Source organism: Hylobates moloch, unplaced genomic scaffold, assembly GCF_009828535.3.
Source record: "Hylobates moloch isolate HMO894 unplaced genomic scaffold, HMol_V3 SCAFFOLD_2, whole genome shotgun sequence".
In the NCBI taxonomy this organism is placed as follows: Eukaryota; Metazoa; Chordata; class Mammalia; order Primates; family Hylobatidae; genus Hylobates; species Hylobates moloch.
The window spans coordinates 12753170-12766576 of NW_026652277.1; the positions used below are offsets into that span (position 1 = coordinate 12753170).

General features: G+C 46.0%; 1 protein-coding gene across 3 annotated transcripts in view; it reads left to right on the forward strand.

Annotated features, from left to right (window-relative positions):
- The window catches only part of FRMD4A (FERM domain containing 4A), a 692562-nt gene that overhangs the window by 347844 nt on the left and 331311 nt on the right, over window positions 1–13407 (forward strand). The gene's annotated exons all lie outside the window — the stretch shown is intronic.

Below are 13407 nucleotides of genomic sequence, written 5' to 3' on the forward strand. Positions count from 1 at the left end.
TGAATCTCCGCGCCTGACGCCCACCTTCATACAAGTTGCAGCTATGCCTGGGGGATGACAGTTCTGCAGAGTCCAAACTCACAAGGATAAGCCTGGAAAAGAGGCTTTGCTGGTTTTCTGTTCCCACCAAGATGTGGGAAGCCTCCTTTTTGTCCTTTTCACTTTACGCTTCTTTTTTCTTTTCCTTTCTAAATGTTGCTGTCAGTGTACTCAGCTGAATGCTATCAGATACACAAATAACAATAGCTTCCTGGGAACGATTTGCTGCCGTGTGCCATGGGCCAGTGCCAAGAAGCCCAGGCACGCCAAGAACAGTGTTTTAGCAAAACCACAGCTTTCAGAGAGCAGCTTCAGGATAATTGTTCAATTCCATTAGGGATTCTGGCTCCAAATCCACCTCAGAACCTGGCCCCAGTGTCTCCTCCAGGGGAACTTAGAGGTCCCCCACTCCATACCTTGGCTGGCTTTCTGTTTGATTTGTTTAATTTTCAAGAACCATCATTACTGGAGCCTCGTATCTGATTGTGGTGTTCATGGAAAGAAAAATGGGAACAAGGGCTGAGAGACAGTGAGGCTTCCAGGGTGATCAGGTTGACTCGCAGAGGGAGAAACAACAGATTCCCAAATGCGGATTCTGGCACTTACGCGTTTCTGAGAGTTTCCGATCTGGAGATCTGAGAGGTCACCATCCTAGGGCTTGTCAGCCTCGCCAGCCTGCTGGGGCTCCCGTTGTTCGGCTCAGAGTCCAGGAAGCAGATTCGGCTCCCTGATGACAGCCTCAGGCCGAGATGTTCCTGCAACGGAAGGTTTCCTGGGCAGGCTTCGCTTCCATCCTGGAGAGAGTTAACCAGGTCAGCCAGGGTCAAGGAGCAGATATCAAGTTACATATTTTCCTCACTCCTTTCCTAGGACACCTCCAGACATGCCCCACAAGGAAGGCCAGGAAGGAAGCGCACCCGCCCAACAGACAAGCCAGGCCAGGACCCTGGAAAGAAGAGGAAGGCACGTCCCTGGGCCTTCTCAGTCCCCACTTCCTCCTCCCTCCTTGTCCCACATTCCCCTCTGGATAGGTCTCACTGTGCAAGAAAATGGCCAGGAGCAAATCCAGGCAGAGAGGGAAGTTACTGAGACCCAGAAGCACAGCCAAGAATAGAAAGTACCTTTAATGAGCTCTTTCTATGTGCTTAATCTATGCAGATATTTTCTCCTCTGATCCTCAGAGCAGCCCTTTGAGGTTGGCTCTTATTCCTAACCCCACTTTCTAGAAGACGAAAACAGAGAATAGAGACAGATTAAGTCATCTGTCCAGGGTTACGCAGCCAGCAGTGGCAGATCCAGGATTTGAACCCAGGTAGTCTGACTCCAGAAAACTCTCCAGAGGGAATCTAAATGGGGGTCTAACCTAGAGTGAGACCCTTGGAATCCAAGCTGCTGAGAAAAGTGTCCTTTTAGAAAGGAACCCTAGATCTGGTTGCCAGATTCAGCAAATGAAAATACAGGATGCCCAGTTACATCAAATTTCAATAAACAACGAATCATTCTTTCGTCTAAGTATGTTCCATGGAGTTTGTCTGAAATTCAAATGTAACTGGGTGTCCTGTATTTTATCTGGCAACTCTTAACTAAAGGGCCACTCCCATCTCTCTGCCGTCTGTCTTGTCTTCCTCTCATCGTCAGTAGGCTGTCTCCCTGCTTTCTTCCATTTCCTCTCTGATGCCCATCTCTGGAACATCTGAGCTGTACCCGTCCATGTATTCTTATTTAAAATCAATTATTGGCCGGGCGCGGTGGCTCACGCCTGTAATCCCAGCACTTTGGGAGGCCAAGGCGGGTGGATCACGAGGTCAAGAGATTGGGACCTTCTTGGCCAACATGGTGAAACCCCGTCTCTACTAAAAATACAAAAATTAGTTGTGCGTGGTGGGAGGCTGAGTCAGGAGAATCGCTTGAGCCCGGGAGGCGGAAGTTGCAGTGAGCCGAGATCGCGCCACTACACTCCAGCCTGGCGACAGAGTGAGGCGCCGTCTCAAAAAAAAGAAAAAAATATCAATTATTAATGATCATCTAATATCACCTGAGCATCCATAATATGCCAGGGCTTGTTTGTTCAGAAGAATCAACATGGTAGCCTCTGGGCTGGTAGGTGTTAGGGTGCAACAAAATCAAAAACACCAGGGACCCCTGACACCCACTCAGAAGCAGGAGCCACTACCGCTAAGACGCAGTGTGGGATGGGAGGTGCCACTAGGGGGCTGGAAGACTAAGACCCCCCTCACCCCTGGTCAACCAGTTTTCTGCTTCTAAGATATTTCTTATGTCCCTACCAAATATTTCATTTGGGAAGATTTCCAAAATTGACAAAAAAAAAAGTTATTGAAAATCGCTGTCCTACGCATGCCTTCTCAAATGTCAATTTATAATGGAATCACCTGGGGGTTTTGTCAAATGCAGATGCAGTCTGCATTCCTCCAAGTTCCCATGTACTGCTGATGCTGGAGCCCATAAAGGGCATTTTGAGGTCAAGGATCTAAAGTGTCCTCTCTGATGTCCATGCTCATAGGTTATTTTTCTTTCTTTTTCATCTTTGTTTCAGGTAGGTAGATAGGTAGATAGATATATAGATAGATAGATAGATAGATAGATAGATAGATAGATAGATAGATAGTTAGATCTCTATAGAAATCTATATAGAGATCTCTCTGTTCATCCATCTATCTGTCCATCCATCTATCTGTCCATCCATCTGTTCATCTATAGAGATCTATCTATCTATCTATCTATCTATCTATCTATCTATCTATCAGTATCTATCCATCAATTCATCCATCCATCTACCCATCCATTCATCTATCTATGTACATATGTAGATATCTGTCTATCCATCAATCCATCCAGCCATTAATTATCTTTACCACAGCTATTTTATGCAAACACTTAGACAAAATTAGTAGTGACTGTACAACCCACTCGAAGAGAAACAAAATCCTCCTGGTGGAAGGGATCATAAGAGAGAAAGGAAGGGACTGAACACATTGAAATGTCCCTGTCTGAAAGCATTCCTTTCTTGGGCACTGGGGATACTTAAAAATACAATCCACTCTAAAGGGACCTCTCCCTCTCTGACATCCTACCAAGGTCAAAGAGTCCACTATGAGAGTTTCACGTTTGCTAAATTGGGAAGTCCTACAGACCTGAGCAGTCCTGGGCCTTAAAAACCCTGTAACTCCTGTATGACCAAATGGGAGTCTTTATGGTTGTGTATAATACTAAAGAAGCGCTCTGCACGGATTAAAGGCACATTGTAGCCTTTAGATATGAAGTACATTATTTTCACTCCTTCTCTGTTTTGTGTAACTATTAAATAAGTAGGCCCGAGACACTGCTTTTGCCTACTGTCCGGTCAGATTTTTTAATTTATTTTCTAGCATATATCAAATGCGCTTGTTTCTGTTAGATTGAGAGTCCCCTCTTTTAAAAAAGAAAAACTGAAGTGTTTATTTTTTGGCCACAGATGACGTTGAGTGCTCCTGGTTTGGAGTGATTTGTTTCTTCTCTTCCTTTACAGCTGTGACCTAGTTAATTGTAGGTGGGAAGCAAACTCTGAAATCATTAGACTTTCTGCTTTGCTTAGAAATCTTGTTCTGTTAAACTGTAGGATGTCCTTTTAAATAACAGGAAGTCAGGTCTCAGGATCAGCAACATTTGTGTTCTTTGTGCACCGAGCTAAAGAAAAGTAAGTGTGTCCCCTGCAGTTTCCTCGTGGTCGGAGAAGAGAGATGGATGAGCAAATGACCCATGGATGAGTCACTCATTTCTAAAAAGAGTCGAAGTGCTCTCTGTTGGCTGCAGATTGTAACCTCTGAATACTCTGGTCTCCCATCCAGAGACAAAGGAGGGAGTGATCAGGGTCTCGGCTTGGCTACTTGGTTCCTGACGTTGGGCGAACTCAAGTACTGAAATATCACATCATTAAGAAACGACTTTAATGCAGAAATAAATACACGTTACTAATATTCAGGCTTTTCAAGTCTGTAAGCGGGCCCTCATGGTGGAAGGAGACATCCTGTTACTTTAAACAAAATATTTCTTTTCACGATTTAACATTTTCAGGGGAGGGGTGGGAAAAATTGGGGTGGAAGTTTCTTAAGTGTCGATTTTCCATTCTGCATATGGGGAAAGGATCGTTTATTAACCCCTTCCACGGGCCAGTTGCTCTGCTGGGGTTTCTATCCCATGATAGTTCAGCGGTAAAGTGGCAGATCTTTTGAAGCCATGTGAAAATATGAAGTTGTAAACATTAAGTACATTGACGGACACAGCTTGCTTCTATTTCTCTCAATCACCCTGAGTCCAAGAATTAAGGTTGAGCTAGGAGCCTAGATCTATGAGATCTATGAGATCTGAAGGCCTAGATCTATGGCTCTCAAAGTGTGGTCACACAGCCAGAACATCAGCCTCTCCTGGTAACCTGTTTGAAATGCAAATTCCCAGGCCCTACAGGCGTTTTTCCACGCCCTGCAGGTGATTCTCATACAGGTATGAGAACCACTGACCGAAACCCTTAGGTTCCATTGTGAATTGAAGAACTCATCGGCAAGCCGCCGAGACCTGGTGATCTAGGGGTCTACAGCAGCGGTTCTTCTCCTTGGCTGTACCCTAGAAACCCCGAGATGCTTCTCATAAATAACAATACTGAGTCCCTCCCCCAGACCAATAAAATCAGAATCTCTAGGGGTGGGGTGCAGGGAAAAGCTTTTCATAAAACTTCCCAGGGGACCCCCATGGGCAGCCAGGGCTGACACCCTGGGACCACAGGCAGGGAGGACCCAGGTGGCAGAGGGTTGCTGCCCTGGCTGTAATGTCTATGCCGGTGGAAGGGAGCCTGCAGTCATTGTGCAGAATCCAAGCAGCCCCTAGAAACTCCCAGTTCTAGACAACAGAGATGACCAAAGTCACAGGTGGCTGCAGTGTCGGGACAGTAGGGCTGGGGAGGGCTTTCGTTTGGAGCCAGTTGGTGCTGTCCTGCCAGATTGCACCTTCCCACCCCTCCCAGCTGCAGGTGTGAAAAGCTGCCAGCCTGCTCAGTTCCTAAATCAGCATCGGCAGGGCTGGCAGCCTTCTAGAGGGCGGCTGTGTGCTAGTGAGCAGTGTAAACCTGCTCTAAAACTTGTGTCAAAGGCTTAGGATGGGCCAGGTGCCCTTCTGTGCCCTAGGCTGTGGTTGTTTCTCCCCAAACCCAGGCCAACCCAGAGGGCTCATGACCTCAGCCTGGACCTGCTCTCTGCTTTCCCGTGGAGACTGGTGCCTGCCTGGGCTGCGACATGGTGCCGTGGCTGGCTTTTGCTAACCCTGCTCCCAGCTCAGGGCCCTTCTTCACATCTAAAAGGATCCTGTTCTCTCTCCAGCCTCCCAACCTTAACATACGCCTGGATTTCCAGGCTCTTAGGCCTGACCTGAACTCACACCCACTCCCTGAAGGCTACCTACATTCAAGGAGATTTAAAAGAGTCTAGAGCCAGAATCAGCCTGTAGCCACCAACCCCTCAAACCACCCAAGACCAGTGGGATGTGCTCAGCAGGCGTCCTCCATTCCAGCCTCCTTCCCTGTCCCATGGTCCTGAGTAGAGAGACCAGCTGACCTTACCACCAAGGCTCCAGGGTCCCGATGAGCAGATCAGCCAGCCCCAAGTATGCAGGAGGAGGGACACCCAAGGGCGAGGCTGGGGCCTCGGGGCCAAACACGTGAGCTGGACTTCAGAGCTGAGCTCCCACTCCAGCCCGGAATGCGAATGCAAATCAAGCAGACGGAGGAAAGGTCAGGGTGAGCCGGCCACCTTGGGAGTCAAAGGAGCACAGGGTTACCTGAAGCACACCCCAGCAGGGCTCATGAGGCTAAGCCAGTCCTGGATGTCAGCGGGCATGTCTGTGGGCAGCGTCCCTGCCTGCCTCGGGAGTGGAGCAAGCGCTGCCTGTGGCAGAAATAGCAGGTGGGAAAAATCAGTATCTAACAGCACAGAGCTTCCCCCGCATTACACACAGGATCGCCATGGGATCCAGCAGTCTCACTCCTGGGTAAATCCCCAAAGGAATGGGAAGCAGGGACTTGGGGAGATATTACACACTTTTAGTCATAGCAACGTTAGTCACAGTAGCCAAAAAGTGGAAACAACCCAAGTGCCCGTTGATGGATGAATGTGGTCTCTCCATACAATGGAACACTACTCAGCCTTAAAAAGGAAGCGAATTCTGACACATGCTACACCACGGATGAACCCTGAGCTCCTTATGCTGAGTGAAGTAAGCCAGTCACAAAAAAACAAATAATATATGGTTCCTCTTATACGAGCTACGAAGAATTGTCGAACCCACAGGGACAGAAAGCAAAATAGAGTTACCAGAAGATGGAGAGGGGAGGAATGGGAAGTTACTGTTTAATGGGTACAGAGGTCAGTTTTGCAATCTGAAAAACTTCTGGAGATGGCTGCACAACGCTGTGAATATGCTTAATGCCACTGAACTGCACATTTAAAAATGGTTAAAATTGTAAAGTTTGTATTATGTATATCTTATCGCAATAAAAATAGATCAGTATCTGGAACTGAGAGGGCTGGGGGTTGGATGCCCGCAGGTAGGTGCTTCCATCCGTCACACGTGAAATGAGGAAGGGGCTGTTCGCCTGGCCACAAGGGGAAACTTCACCCCTGGGCTCTGGACACAAATTTGACTTCTTGGAACCCTGCCAGGTGGGCCTCTCTGGTTTTAACGCTTTGAAATCTGTCCTGGGTTTTGCTGAAGGAGCTGGTGTGCCGCTTGCAGAAAGCACCCCAGGCCACTTCACTGTGGTCAGACTCAGGAAGGGGTCCTCAGACTTGCCGCTCATCAGTGGCTCACTACCGAGACCCCTAGTTCCAGCTGAGTGACGAGCCGCGGTTCCCAGTTGTTGTTTTTTTGAGACAGAGTCTCCTTCTGCCACCCAGGCTGGAGTACAGTGGCGCAGTCTCGGCTCACTGCAACCTCTGCCTCCCAGGTTCAAGCGAGTCTCCTGCCGCAGCCTCCCGAGTAGCTGGGATTACAGGTGCCCACCATCATGCCCGGCTATTTTTTTTTTTTTTTTTTTTTTAGTAGAGACAAGGTTTCACTATATTGGTGAGGTTGGTCTCGAACTCCTGACCTAAGGTGATCCACCCACCTCGGCCTCCCAAAATGCTGGGATTACAGGCATGAGCCACCGCGCCCTGCCCTCAGTTTATTAAGACACATTAACAAATCTAACAGATGGCTCTCACCTCCTAGGCATCTCCTGGTCTCTGAATTTTAAATCACCACTTTTGTTTCTGCAACAAGAGGGAAATAACCAATACCTCAAACCAATTTCCTTCTTCTCTAGGGAATTATATTTTAGTATAATTTACCTGAAATTATACTACCCAGAGATGTTTTTCTGGAAAAAAAATATATATATTCTGGTTTTTTTTGATGAATCAAACAATCAAGTCTAAGCTCATTGTCCTTATAGATTTTCAATGCCTTCATGGCCTAGGAGGATGTAATTACGTTTTTTTTTTCTATTGAAGCGTTAAAGGGCATTGCTCTTCTTTGCATCGGTCACTTCCAGCTCCTCCTGGCTTGTCAATTTCACAGTTGCCTGGGCTCAGGGGAGGATGCACTTTCTTTACTGCAAATGAGGAAGAGGACCTGCTTGCAAATTCAGGAACACATTGAGCCTTGGGTTAAGTAAATATTTCACTTATATGGGACACTTGGCCTCTGTCAGAAATTGGTGACCAGCCTGGCCGACACGGTGAAACCTCGTCTCTACTAAAAATACAAAAATTAGCCTGGTGTAGTGGCACACGCCTGTAGCCCCAGCTAGTTGGGAGGCAGAGGCAGGAGAATCCAGAATCGCTTGAACCCAGGAGGCAGAAGTTGCAGTGAGCCGAGATCTCGCCACTGCACGACAGAGCCAGACCCTGTCTCAAAAAAAGAAAAAAGAAATTTTAAAAAAGAAATTGACAGGACAAAGGGGACGTGCAAAAAGAGGGACTTCTTGTTGGCTGATGCACCTGTAGTGTGAGGAGAAATCTTTGTCTTTGCCCTCAGAAAGTTCGCTGAAAATTAGCTGACAAAATCAGTACGTTCATAGAGGAAAAGGCATACAAATTTATTGATCATACTTTTATGCAACACAGGAGCCTTCAGAATGAAGACCCAAAGATACAGGCAAACTGTCTATTTTTATGCTTAGGTTCAATGAAGTATGGGCAGCCATGTAGATAACACAACTGGACAAAATGTGTCTGACCTAATGCTAATGAACTGAGTGGGAAGACCCAGTAAGGCCTGTCTGTCTAGATTCTTCTTGGCCTCTCTGAGCAGCGTTCCTTCCTTCTGGGTATAGGGCAGGACCCTCTCTGGAATGGGGGTCTTATGACCTACAGTCAAACAAGATAGGTCAGAGGATCCCTTCCCTCCCCTCCCCTCCCTTCCTCTTCCCTTCCCAGGCTGGAGTACAGTGGTGAAATCACAGCTTACTGTAGCCTCGACCTCCTGGGCTCAAGTCATTCTCCTACCTCAGCCTCTCTAAGTGTTGGGATTACAGGCGCATACTACCGTGCCCAGCTAATTTTTTATTTTTTGTGGAGATGGGGTCCTCCTATGTTGCCCAGGGTGGCCTCAAACTCCTGGGCTCAAGTGATCCTCCTGCCTTGGCATCCCAAAGTGCTGGGATTACAGGCATAAGCCACTATGCCCAGATGAGAATTTCTTTGTGGCTAGCTTTAACATAGAAAGATGTAAAAGGGGAAATTTCAAGTGACATTTTTAGGTTTTATGGCTGGCTTTGGGAAAAAATGTGTTCTGGTTTCCAGAAACCGCCTTGGGGAAGAGGGATTCTAGTTTGTATGGCTACGCCTGTGGGAGGATGAGGGGCCAGAGACGGGAGGGTCAGAGATGGGAAAATGTCAGAGAGAGCTGCTTCTAAGGCGTTCATTTTTGGGTAACATTTTCTGAGCCCCGGTACATATAACCTGGCAGGTAACCTGGCCTCACTTTCTCCTCACCTGCACACCTACCTGCTTCTACCTGCAGGTCACTGGAGCCCCACTGGGAGCTTGACCCCTGCCCTAACAGGAAGAACAGAAAATTGCTAGCACAGGGAGATGGAGCAGTCTCCAGCCTGCTTTGGCCTCCCCTTTTATTTATTTATTTATTTTGACATGGAATCTTGCCCTATTGCCCAGGCTGGAGTGCAATGGCGTGATCTCGGCTCACTACAACCTCCGCCTCCCGAGTTGAAACGATTCTCCTGCCTCAGCTTCCTGAGTAGCTGGGATTATAGGCACCCACCACCACGCCCAGCTAATTTTTGTATTTGTAGTAGAGATGGGGCTTCACCATGTTGGCCAGGCTGGTCTTGAACTCCTGATCTCATGATCCACCTGCCTCGGCCTCCCAAAGTGCTGGGATTACAGGCGTGAGCCACAGTGCCTGGCCTCCCTTAAGTGTTCTATCCACCATAGCTTGTCTTTTCATACACCTGTCAGTCTGTTTGCTCTCAGCATACCTAGTTTCTGGCCTCCTGGTCGACCTAAACTCTCGATTCATTATTCACAGATACTTTGATTGACTGCTTTAAACCCATTGATTCACCTTGACCTTTAAATTCTGGATTACTCTGGTCGCCTGTGCCACTGTGCTGACTTCCACAACTTCCCTGGACCTCCAACCCATGAGAGTTCTTGGTTTTCCAAGCTCTATTACCAAATCATAACCCATATCTACCATCCTCAGTCAAACACAGATCAAGAACACACCACACCACCCTACAGGTACACTCATTTAAATGGTTCCAAGAAGCAGAGCTCCAGATGCATATATTTTTATCTACAAGAGATCTTCATGAGAAAGGACAGCCTAAATTCTTCAGCAGTAGTCTAGGCAACTCACTAAATTAATGAGATTATCCTAAAACAGGCCTGATTTTGCATATATCAAAGGATTTATTTTTTTCTCACTCACTTGGAGTTTGAATATAAAAGTCTGATTCATTGACTAATCCAATCTCCATGGACCAACTCAAGACAGATCATTCATGGCAGCTTTTTGTTTTGTTTTCTTTGTGTTGGATTTTTCTACTATCGTTGGTCTGGGTGTGGTTTCATGAGAAGACTTTAGTTAAAATAACGAACAATTTTTTTAATTTAATTTTTTAAATATTTGATTTGATTTTTAGGGACAGGGTGTTGCTCTGTTGCCCAAGCTGGAGTGCAGTGGTGCAATCATAGCTCACTGTAGCCTCTCACTCCCAGGGTCAAGCAATCCTCCAGCCTCAGCTTCCCAAGTAGCTGGGACTTAGGCCCCCCAGCTAATTTTTTTTATTTTTGTAGAGATGGGGTCTTTCTATGTTGCCCAGGCTGGTCTTGAACTCATGGCCTCAAGTGATCTTCCAGCCTCAGTCTCCCAAAGCATTAGGATTACGGGCATAAGCTGCTGTACCCAGCTTATATTTTTAATTTTAACTATCATTTATAGAGTGATCGAGATTTCTCTAGCAAATATAGAAAATATGATGGACTAGAATAAAATAGATTTATTTTATTTTTACCACAGTCATGATGGAATGCGGAGGGCTTGTTGGAGTCCCGACCTCTGGACTCAGTGACACTGTGGGACTGGGCCCTGGGGAGAGACAGTGCCGTGGTCAGCACAGAGTCTCCCAGCTGGGCTCTTCGAATGGCCAGATACCATTTACACCTCTGCTTTCTTTTTCCCCTTGAGAAAAGCATTCTAAGAAAGAAGAGAAAAATGCAGTCTAGAAAATGGCTTCCAAAAGTCATTAGTTTGCCAAAACTGCATCTGCCCTCCAGCAGGGATGTTGACCTCACTTACATTAGTGCAGCCTCTCCATTCCCATTCATCAGGTCCCCAGCATTGTGAATGCCGTGGTGAGGGTTGTTTTCTTTCCAAATAAGAAAAGGAATGGGGTGCTTATAGACCCGCTCTTGAGAAGCCAACATGAGAAGAACAATGGCCCTGCCTGTTAGAGAGTTTCAGCTGCACCAGGGTGGATTTTATGTAGGCATGGCCACCTAAAAGCAGCAAGAGAAGCCACAGCCTGTGTTTTAACAGAACACACATAGTTTCATTCATTTAGTAGTCATTACATTCCCATTACACTCAAGACGCTAGGGATTTTTTAAAAAGAAAGACTGCTACTTTAGAAAGACGAGTTTTAGAGAGCAAAGAGACGATGAGAAATGAATAGTGCATTGAAAACTGAAAACCCTTCTAATACCTACTATAAAAAATGTAATACCCCCAACGAGTCAAGAGTTCAAAGGAATTTAAGTTATAGGTTAAAACAGTGTTCTTAGCTCTGTTTACCTCTTATAAATTCTATTTGACCTCCTTCATATCTGAGACACTGACTTGCTCCTCACTGCGCAATCCTCCAACCTCTTCCCAGCTTCTAGACACACATTTTCTAACCTCTTAATTCCTCTTTGGAAAGGAAGTGTTAATTATCTCCCAAACAACTCTCCTGTGAGCATTAAGTCAGCTTAATCGTCCTCTGCGAAAAGGAAGTGACTCTAGGCCCACCTGCCCTTCTCTCTGGAGACCCCTTTCTCAAGCAAGCAGACCTCCTTTTCTTATGAACAGGACCCCCACTTTACAACTTCACTCCCACTAGGCCCCAGACCTGCGTGTAACCCCTAAACAAAACAAATATGTATTTTTTCACATAAGGCTTTGATTACACATACGCATGCTTGCGAAGTACGTACTCAAAAATCATCCTTGGGAAAGGATGAATTTCATGGAAACCAAATAACAGGAGATTAAGAAAAGAGGGTCTGAGGGCATTTAATTTCCAACTCATGGCCTGGACTGATTTAATTCAGGCGGCTCTGATCTTATTTCTACTGGGGCCTGGTGTGCATATGGGAGCTTACTTTCCTAAGGGGTAATTGATAGATGACATCACTTTTATGGCCATAGGATCACTTGTATAATCATGTGTGGAGCTTGCGGGGAATATTTCTAAACATAGCTCTTGGCTTGCTGCTTGGGAGTGCTTAAGTCAGAGGGCAGCTCCTGCCTCTCCTGTACTTTCCCAGGGACCCAAAATATTTTTATATACACAGCAAATCATCTTTAAAAGATTATTCTCCAGTCCCCGAGATGAACACAGTGAGTTTCCTAGCATTTATATAAATGAGTTTTTTGGGTTCTCAGGTTGAGAAATGACGATGCCATGATGACTTTTGGTTGGAGCTGGGACGTTTTCCAGACCCAAATATGGGATTAAATGTGTGAGTGAGCAATCCTGAAATGCCTTGGGATTTCAAAAGACTGTTTGGGTTTGGGTTTTGCATATCACCCACTCAGTTAGCTGTACCAGTGCTATTTCTAAATAGCATTTTTTTTCCCAAAGAACTGGAACCCGGATTAGAAAATGACAAATGGTAACTTCCAAAAATATTTGGACTTTTGCCCCATGGTGGGTGTGAGAGTCAGGAGCAGAAGAAGGTGGTATGGAGGGGCTGTTGAGAGAGGAAGAGAACATTCTGGGCTCTTCTGTACTCCAGCCTCTTTTCCCCAGATTCCATCTGCTGCAGCCTGCTGGGGGCTAAAGCATGGGGGACTGCAGACCAGCCCCCTAAAAGCAGCCCTTTCTGTTGCTGCCTCCACCCTATCCTACCCAAAGGCCACGTCATAGAATCCACCTAGAAAACCAAGAACACCACCACTTCACACTCGTTAGGATGGCTGTAATCAGAAACAAGATTGGCAAGGAGGTAGAGAAATTGGAACCTTCACACACTGCTAGTGGAAATGTAAAATGGTACAGCTGCTTTGAAGAACTGTCTGGCAGTTCCTCAAATGGTTCAACAAATAATGACCATCTGACCCAGCAATTCCACTCCTAGGTATGTGCCCAAGAGACAAGAGAAACATACACCTCATAAAAATGCTTACACAGGTGTTTATAGCAGCATCATTCATAATAGCCAGAGAGTGGGAACAACCCACATGTCCATCAACTGATGCATGGATAAACAAAATATGGTCTATCCACATAATCAAATGTTATTCAGCAAATAAAAAAAAATGTACTGGCACATGCTACAATATGGATGAATCTTGAAAACATTACGCCGAGTGAAAGAAGTCAGCCACGAAGACCCCATTAATATAAAATGTCCAAAAGAGGCAAATCTATGGAGACAGAAAGGAGATTAAAGGCTGCCAGTAGCTAGGGGGATTGAAGAGAAATGGGGAATGACAATGACAGCTAATGGGTGTGGTTTTCTTTTGGGGGATGAAAACGTTCTAAAATTAGATTGTGGCAATGGTTGCACAATCCTATGATTAAACTAAGAAACCACTGAATTGTACATTTTAAAT